An 8,171-nucleotide genomic window follows, 5' to 3' on the forward strand; every position below is an offset into this window, starting at 1 on the left:
TTGTGAAGAAAGTGGCACCAAATGGCTAAGTGAGCCTGTTGGATGGGTATATATAGGGGAGGGGCTTTAGTCGCGGTTGGCCTGGCCAACCGCGACTAAAGCCCCTCACGTGCACCAGCTGGTCACCGAGCGCCCTGGGCCCAGGCCTTTGGTCGCGGTTCGCCTCCCGAACCGCGACTAAAGATCCCATTAGTCACGGTTCGAAATATTTGGGGACTAATGGGGCTGGATCGAAGGCCCTTTTTCCACCAGTGTGCCTTAGAAAAAGGGCACAAAAACAACATATGCATTTCATCTTCTAGGTTGCCACATCTAGAGCAGTGTTCGCTTATATGTTTTGAGTACCTGCAATGCCTACGTATACTGGTACTGCTACGTATTAGAGACTGCGGCGCTCTCAAAGTTACCGTGCGTTTCCTGATTAATCTACTTTCTTTATGTGATTGGTTATGCACCTCTGCTTATCCTTTCGTTGCGATGGGTTTTGTCATTCCCCTTTTGTTACGTTACAATTTACAAATACAGAACATGTAGAGATATGTCTAGATTACTCTCAAAATCAACAAGCAGTACATGTGAAGTATCTACTCTCTTTTTTGTTTTTTTGCCAAAAAGCATCGAAAGACGAATTGATCTGTTTTTTTTCTAAAACCAAAGCCCTGAAAGACAAATTGATCTTGATCGATGAATCTATTTGATCCGCCATTGACCTCGAGTGGCGGCCCTGCCGACGACATGCCCAATGTTGGCATTTCACGCTTCCAATCAATTCATCAATGAATTCACTGAATTATGTTTTGGAGGAAACTAATATGATATATTTCTAAATATTCTACTAACTAATACCTAATTAAGTTATAACTAATTGAAATCATGCATTAATATATTATCCACATGGATATTATTTGTAAAAATTAGGACCCCACTTACACTTCGCACCTAGGCCCCAAATTTCTAGAGACGGGCGAGCGGGCTGAACCGTGGAACCTAAAGGATTACCCTTTAACCTACTAGTGAGGTGCGGGCCCAACATGTAGCCTAAAATTTATGTATAGGTTCCCAGCGCCAAACTGGACCGCACCGGTTGCATCCTGAGTTTCCTCCTCAAATGTCAAATGCACCAGGACTAATTGGTTTCTGAAGCAAAGGCTCGTACGAGTACAACCTTCAACGCAGCCAGGCTATTAAAGCAAACATGAAACTACTGACCACCCCTCAAAGTGAAACCACGCCAGCTCCGGTCAACTTTTTTAGGAATTGCTAATTTGCAATCCTCTAAGAATTATAGTTCACATTCAATTGAGAACCGTCTGTTGTTGGTCCTACGATTCATGCAAATCGGCGTGATTTTCTTTGTGTCACGTGATTCTAAGCAGCTAGACCACTCTTGGCCTTTTCCTTCTTCTACTTCGGAAACAAAGATTTCTTAACCCAGGAACACGTTGCTTCTATAGGTGCATATCTGAATTACTGGAGTTAAATTATTAGTTCTAAAGCAATATTGACCCGGACTCCTTGGGGCTTATTGAGCTGATACCTGTATGTACATGTAAAAAAAATAAAAAAAATGCTTTGTGTCTTATGTACCGGGGTAGCTACCACCAAAATAAAGGGCCATATGTAGACACCATCGCATAGTAGACATAAATTGGAAGGATGTGAAGCATATAGGAGATCCGAGTCGATATGTAAGTGCAGAATTTGAGACACATACATCAAAGTGAATGTTTGGGTGAATAAAAAGATACAAGCTAGTTTGCGGTACCTACAGTTATTGAATATCACGTCATGCCCCAAATATATAGTCATCTTACCCTAGGACTGAGTGGGCTCGGGATGAGGCATACTCAAGGAGAGTACAAGGATGTCTGTAGCGCTTGTTGTCCTAGCGCTGTGATAACAGCTTGCTGGGAAACTTTGTTGGCTGCGGAAGGACGATCTCAAGTTAGGGTCCGTTTCAACGTGTGCTTTCGTCTGTGTTGCCTCTGTATAGCAGGAGGGGCCTGAAGAGAAGGAGCTTTTCGGAACAGCAATCTGGCTCTGCTGACTGCTGTGCGGACGGGAGAGCCTGGTTAGACTGCCATGCATGTCCCGAGAACGTAGCACTCATGGTTAATTATGCGGGGTATGTATCACACATTCATGCCGCCGTGCGAGCGGACAATGGTGTAGGCGCCGTTCTAGATGTGTGCTTCAACAGCGGGAAGCATGCTCTTGACGGTGAAACGATAACTGGATCTTACTAGAGCAGCCCCTCAACTATGTTTTGTTCCTGTGTCGACCAGACAACAAAGAGAATTTGTGCTACTGTGGGCTCTTATTTCGAATAGTAACATTAATTGGTTTGATGGTTTCATAAACGTTTCCTCAAATGCACCTGGACTAATTGGTTTCCGGAGCAATGATCATACATACAGCTAATCGGTTTCTCCTCAGATTCAACCTTCCATGCAGCCAAGCTTTCACCGAGCCAAAGCAATATGAAAATGCCGACCGGTCTCCAAGTGAAGCCACGCCAGCTGCGGTCACCTTTGTAGGAATTGCTTAATTACAATCGGCTAAGAATTAATTCTCATTCCAGTGAGAACCATCCATTGCCGGTTCTAAGATTCATTGAAACCGGTGAGATTATTTCTCTTTCTTGTGTCATGTGATGCTAAGTACCTAGGCCACTCTTGGCCTTTTTCAATTCCTTCTACAGTTCGGAACAAAGATTTATTTACCAAGGAGCACGTTTGCTTATATCTCAATTACCACCACAGTAAAATATTCGTTCTAAGGCATTATTATACAACCCGAACTCATTGGGCCTTATTGAGCTGCTACTGTACGCACATGTAGAAAAAAAAGATTTATGTCTTACGTAGCGCGGTAGCTACAAACATAAAGGTCCTTTTTTTGAACCTACAAACATAAAGGGCCTTGGACACCCTCCCATATAGACATAAAACGACATAAAACGGAAGGAGGTGAAGCATAGGAAATCGTAGTAGTCGGTATATAATTGCAGAATATGAGACACATACATTGAGTCAACATTTGAGCAAATAAAAGACAATAGCTACTTTGCGATGGGTACAGTTAGTGGTCATGCCCCAGATGGTCATCTTACTCTAGGATTGAGAGGGCTCAGGATGATGCATACTCAAGGTGGATACACGGATCTCTGTAGTGCTGGCTGCAATAGAGCTTTGGCTATGGCTCGCTGGGATCTTTGGCTGGCTGCAGAAGGACGATCTCAAGCTAGGATCCTTGGTTGCCTGTATATAGCAGCGGGTGGCTGAAGAGAAGGAGCTTTGAATAACGGTAACCCGGCTCTGCTGTTTGTAAACTGCCATGTTCACGGAATGCAGCACCATATTCTTGAGAATAGGTGGCAACTGAAAGTCAATATTTTACCACAAATCCGCACTGAGGCTATGGTTCAGACCACATTATATTTTCTTAGTTAAATTCAAATGATTTTTTTATGCTCTTCGACGCACAATTGCATCCATGGTAAACCTAGCAACAGAAGATTTTATGCTCTTCGACGCACAATTGCATCCATGGTAAACCTTTGAGTGTATAGACATATATTAAAATTTAAACCAATTTTAAACATCTTATATTTACTAATTGGAGACTCCAATGAGCCTCCACGTTAATCCCCGGAAAGCCTACATTGTTAGCCGTCTGATCAGATTATTAGGAACCTACAACCGTTGGAATAGAATTACTATTTTCCACACGCACGCCTCCTAAGATAACCTCCCAAGAGATAAGGAGAAAAAAAAAACAGAAAACTCTCGGCACGCCTCCGCACGCCTCCCTCCGTTCTAGATTCTGGCGAGATAAAGTTTGTTCCGGTATAGACGCCGCCTCAATCTTCCTCTTCGTGGCCTAATCTTCATCATGCAGGTCGTACAGCTATCGGGCAACAACGGCGAAATCATGAGCTCTCCCTGGCATCTGCCGATCTGCCGCCCCTTTTAACAACACGTGTACTCTAATCAGTTGATCGGACATAATTTATAGGGAAAATTTGCTACAGGATACCAGGTGGTGTGTTCTGGCAAATGTGCCACGAAATTGAAATGGTACCTGGTAAAGTTACAATCGAGCAGTGTGTTTTGGCAAACGCCAGAAAATAACGGTGTCCTATAGCAAATTTTCCCTAATTATACACTATATAAAGGTTGATCAGATTAGTGCATCTGTATTGATTTGGACACTGTAGAATGCCTAATTTTCTTTGATTTGCTTCCATCGTCAGTTGCCGCGTGTCCCCCAGTAAAATCTCTTGCCTAAGTTGGTGTGTGTTTCCTTTTTATTCGAGCAGGAAGGCAACCGGCTACCGGCTGAGCCATTCCTTTCTTCATATCCACCCGGGACTCTTCCAGTTTCCTTCTATCCCAGTCAAAGCGGTGCGGTCCCACCATTAAACAGTCCAGAAAACTCCACGATTCTCATTATGACATACCAAAATAAAACACAGGAAATGTTCGTCCCATTTATCGCCGCCGCCGCCTGTATCCTCCCAGCGGAGGCCGGTGTTCTCTTCTCCCTCCCTGAGGCAGCCCATCAGGTCACCCTTCTCTCCCTCCGGACGAGGCTCGCCTTCCTCTCCCTCCAGGCCGCCGAGACGCGTAGAGAGGCAGCCATCGAGGCACCCTTCACTCCTTCTCGAGGTGTCCGACGGCGTGGAGGAGAGGAGTACGATGCGCCTACCTCTTTCCTAGGGGGGAGGATGTAATTGGCGCCCTCCTCTACCTCCCGAGGCAGTGGGGAAATGGGAGGAGCTGAGGGGAGGGGTTATGTGCCCAATCTCCTTCTCAAGACGGCTATTGGCGCGGAGGAGGACATGGGTATCCTCCTCTCCCTCCCAAGAATGATCGGCTATGGGAGGATCCGACGCTGACGATGCCCTTCTTCTAATGTATCCGCCGCCAGGTGCATCACCGTGACCCCTCTATCTCTCTGTGCAGGATGTGGCGATGTCTACGACATTTTGCATCTGCAGAATATGGTATGACTAATCTTTGTTTTATTGCCAGAATATAACATATTGCACATTTTCTTATTTTTGTGCAGGCAGGAGCGACTGAATTCTTAAGATGTTTGCTTCCAGTGGCTGAAGATACAATGAAATATTTCGCAAAGAATGGGGGTGCAAGAATGAATAATAGCAATTGTGTTTTTCTGCAAGCATGATCAAATGCTAGCTGTATTTATTTCCTATTCAAATTATGTGTCACCATTGAGCCTATCTAAAGTACCTGCTGAAGCACCATTTTTGTGTGCATAGTACTGTGAGTACTTTTGTATCAATGAGCATCCGTGTGAAACCAAATTGCCAATTCTCGGTTGAAGGCATATAGTTTCTACTTTCTACTATTTCTGATTAGGTTTGTATTTTCTGTATTTTTGCAGCCGTTGCTGCAAATATGTAGAGGGATAAGGTGTACATCAATCTGTCAACCAGCAATTTAATTTACCAGTTAGACCTTTCTTTGATTGACACTAGACAGCTGCGAGGTTTTCAGACATATATATTTGTTTCCAAGTACCACAGTGGCTAGGATCGGAGAGAACATCATCGCCGATGAGCAGGAGAGGGCCGCGAGGCTCCTGGAGGCCAGGACGAGAAGGAGGCGTCCGCAGCGGTTACCAGTGCGTAGCAAGAGCCGCGTCACCTCCTCAATAAAGTCCAACGATGTGATAGCTCATCCATTCATCCATCTGATCAATGGTGAGCTCATTGTCCATGGATCATGGGTCCACCATACGCTGGATTATGATCTGAGTGTTTATTCCAAAACTTTTGCCATTTGATTCTTTTGCCAGAGCTGAGAACCATGGCTGGCCAGATCATGCTGGGGATTGAACCGTCAAGTGGAGGAGGACAATCGGGTGCTCTCAAGGCAGCACTTATGAACCCATTCATTCTACAAAATATACCTATTTCTCAGATTTTCAGGTTAGTCATGATTTTGTTTTCCTTATGTAAGATTACTGAGGCCACTTCCTTTTGAATGTGCCTTGAAAAACTATGATGGTCTTCAGATATTCTAAACTGCACACAAGTATTTTGTTCTTAGCGGATTTCCATATTTGTGTGAAATTCGGATAAATCAAAAGATTATTTTTCTTTAAATAGCATGATCATCATGTGCCAGATGCAGATTCCTATTTCAGCTGCTGGACCTGCACGGCATGGATGCAACTGTAGCTATTACAAATGGGAAAAGAGGTTCCTATTTTTCCAAAAATGATTTCAGCTGCTGGACCTGCACGGCATGGATGCAACTGTAGCTATTACAAATGGGAAAAGAGGTTCCTATTTTTCCAAAAATGTAAAAATCTAACCTTTCTTTTTCCAATTTCACATTGTTCCTCCTTCTTTCATATATACATACAGCTTTGGAAGATGAAGTGGGTCCTGGTGGGAAGAAGAGACGTCATGGCATTAATCCTATAATGATCTATGAATTGACAGTGTAATTCTATGCTCTCGTGCAGGTGTGCATTTTTTGGACCTATCAATCAATTAAATGAGCACCGAAGTGTGTTCGTCAGGCATGGCATGTTTTAGCTCATTGGGAAACTGATACGACATATATTTTGGACTGGATATATGGGGTCTAGCTTTGCAATTTTCGTTACATCAGATTCAGTAAGGGTACATACACATTTCAAGGCTTCACTTTTTGTTCAAGGCATCAAGTTTCCTATCCCTTTTGCATTGGTGTTTTTGGTGCCTAAGAAATTTAGATGGCTGACCTTGAAGCACAGTACACTTTTGCCGAAACGGTTTGCTGGTTCATGCGTAATTTATCCTCCCATGCTCTTGCATTTTTTGATACATGTATAACTGGCTAACATTTTCTTTGATTGTTCTTTTTCTCCAGGATCCACTCTCTGGTCGAAGAATTTTATTTTCTGTTCCTTCTTATGTTCGAGTTTTTTGGTGCCTAGAATGTTTAGTTGACTGACCCTGAAGTGGATGGTCTTCATCCTAGATCAGTGACGGATTGACCTTGGCACATCACAATGAAGTGTTTCCTACCCGTACACCATCCCCATAGCGTGGTTCCACACAGTTATCTGGAACTAAATGTGAGTGAAACGAGAGACAGCGTTCGCACCCTGCCTGATAAGATGAAAACCAAATGCCCACGGCTTGATGTGGCTATAAATGCTGATACAGTCCTATATGATGTGTTTTCTACCTAGATGCTTATGTGGTGAGTTCTGTAAACTACCCACCACCATATTTACTATTCATATTCGCAAAATATGAGCTGATTATTTGAGTTCCATGGCAGGAACAAGGGTATAATCAGGGAATTAACTTCAAATGACTGTAAATAGCATCTGCAAATTTCAGTGCTTAAGTTACCTTCAGAAGTTGGTGCAATTGTGAAATTATTTTATTTAGTATAAATCGTTTTGTTGCTACCTTATGTATGCTTTCTATTACCGGCTGGTTTATATGATCTGAGGTTACTAATGTCCTCTCCTCTTTCTTTCTAACCAGATTAGTGCACTGCTGGATCATCTGAATCATACAGCTCGTACGGCTCTCCGGCAGCAACGGCGAAAGCATGTCATGTCGCCGACTTTGCCGATCCGCATCGCGTTTGATAGCGTCCCTTTACTCTGCTCAGTTGATCGGGCATAATTTTCGTAATTTCAGGTTAGCAGTTTCCTCTCCTCTTTCTTCTAATCGGATCAGTAAATTGCTAGACCAGTACTGGCTGCTGATCATTGTTATAATAATATGCTTGTTGTATTATCAGGGGGCCAAAGGGCACAATATATAGTACATGTACATGTGCACATATGCTGAAAGCCCCCTAACATATGGGGAAATTACAATAGACAGATATATACATCTAACACACACCCCCCCCCCCCTCAAACTCATGGTGGATCCACAACACTGAGTTTGGAGAGTAAAAAATCATGCTGCGCTCGAGTCTGTGCCTTCGTAAAGAAATCCGCCAACTGCAAATCTGAAGACACATAATGAACCGCAACAACATCATCATGTACCTGTGCACGTGTGTAAAAAGCATCAACACCGATATGCTTGGTTAGCTCATGCTTGACCGGATCACGTGCAATACTGATAGCACTTGTACTGTCAGACAAAAGTGGAGTGGGTGTCGTAACAGAGACCCCAAAAT

At 43.5% G+C, this 8,171-nt stretch overlaps 2 long non-coding RNA genes across 2 annotated transcripts; both read left to right on the top strand.

Annotated features, from left to right (window-relative positions):
* The first annotated feature begins 4,550 nt into the window (after positions 1-4,550).
* LOC124699516 lies at positions 4,551-5,246 on the top strand. The gene is made up of 2 exons (XR_007001414.1): positions 4,551-4,932; positions 5,074-5,246. It is a non-coding gene; the product is annotated as an uncharacterized LOC124699516 (long non-coding RNA).
* A 988-nt stretch (positions 5,247-6,234) lies between these two features.
* Positions 6,235-7,395, top strand: LOC124699517. The gene is made up of 3 exons (XR_007001415.1): positions 6,235-6,335; positions 6,502-7,226; positions 7,308-7,395. It is a non-coding gene; the product is annotated as an uncharacterized LOC124699517 (long non-coding RNA).
* Positions 7,396-8,171: the final 776 nt, after the last annotated feature.

The sequence above is a fragment of the Lolium rigidum genome, chromosome 3, assembly GCF_022539505.1.
Source record: "Lolium rigidum isolate FL_2022 chromosome 3, APGP_CSIRO_Lrig_0.1, whole genome shotgun sequence".
NCBI lineage: Eukaryota > Viridiplantae > Streptophyta > Magnoliopsida > Poales > Poaceae > Lolium > Lolium rigidum.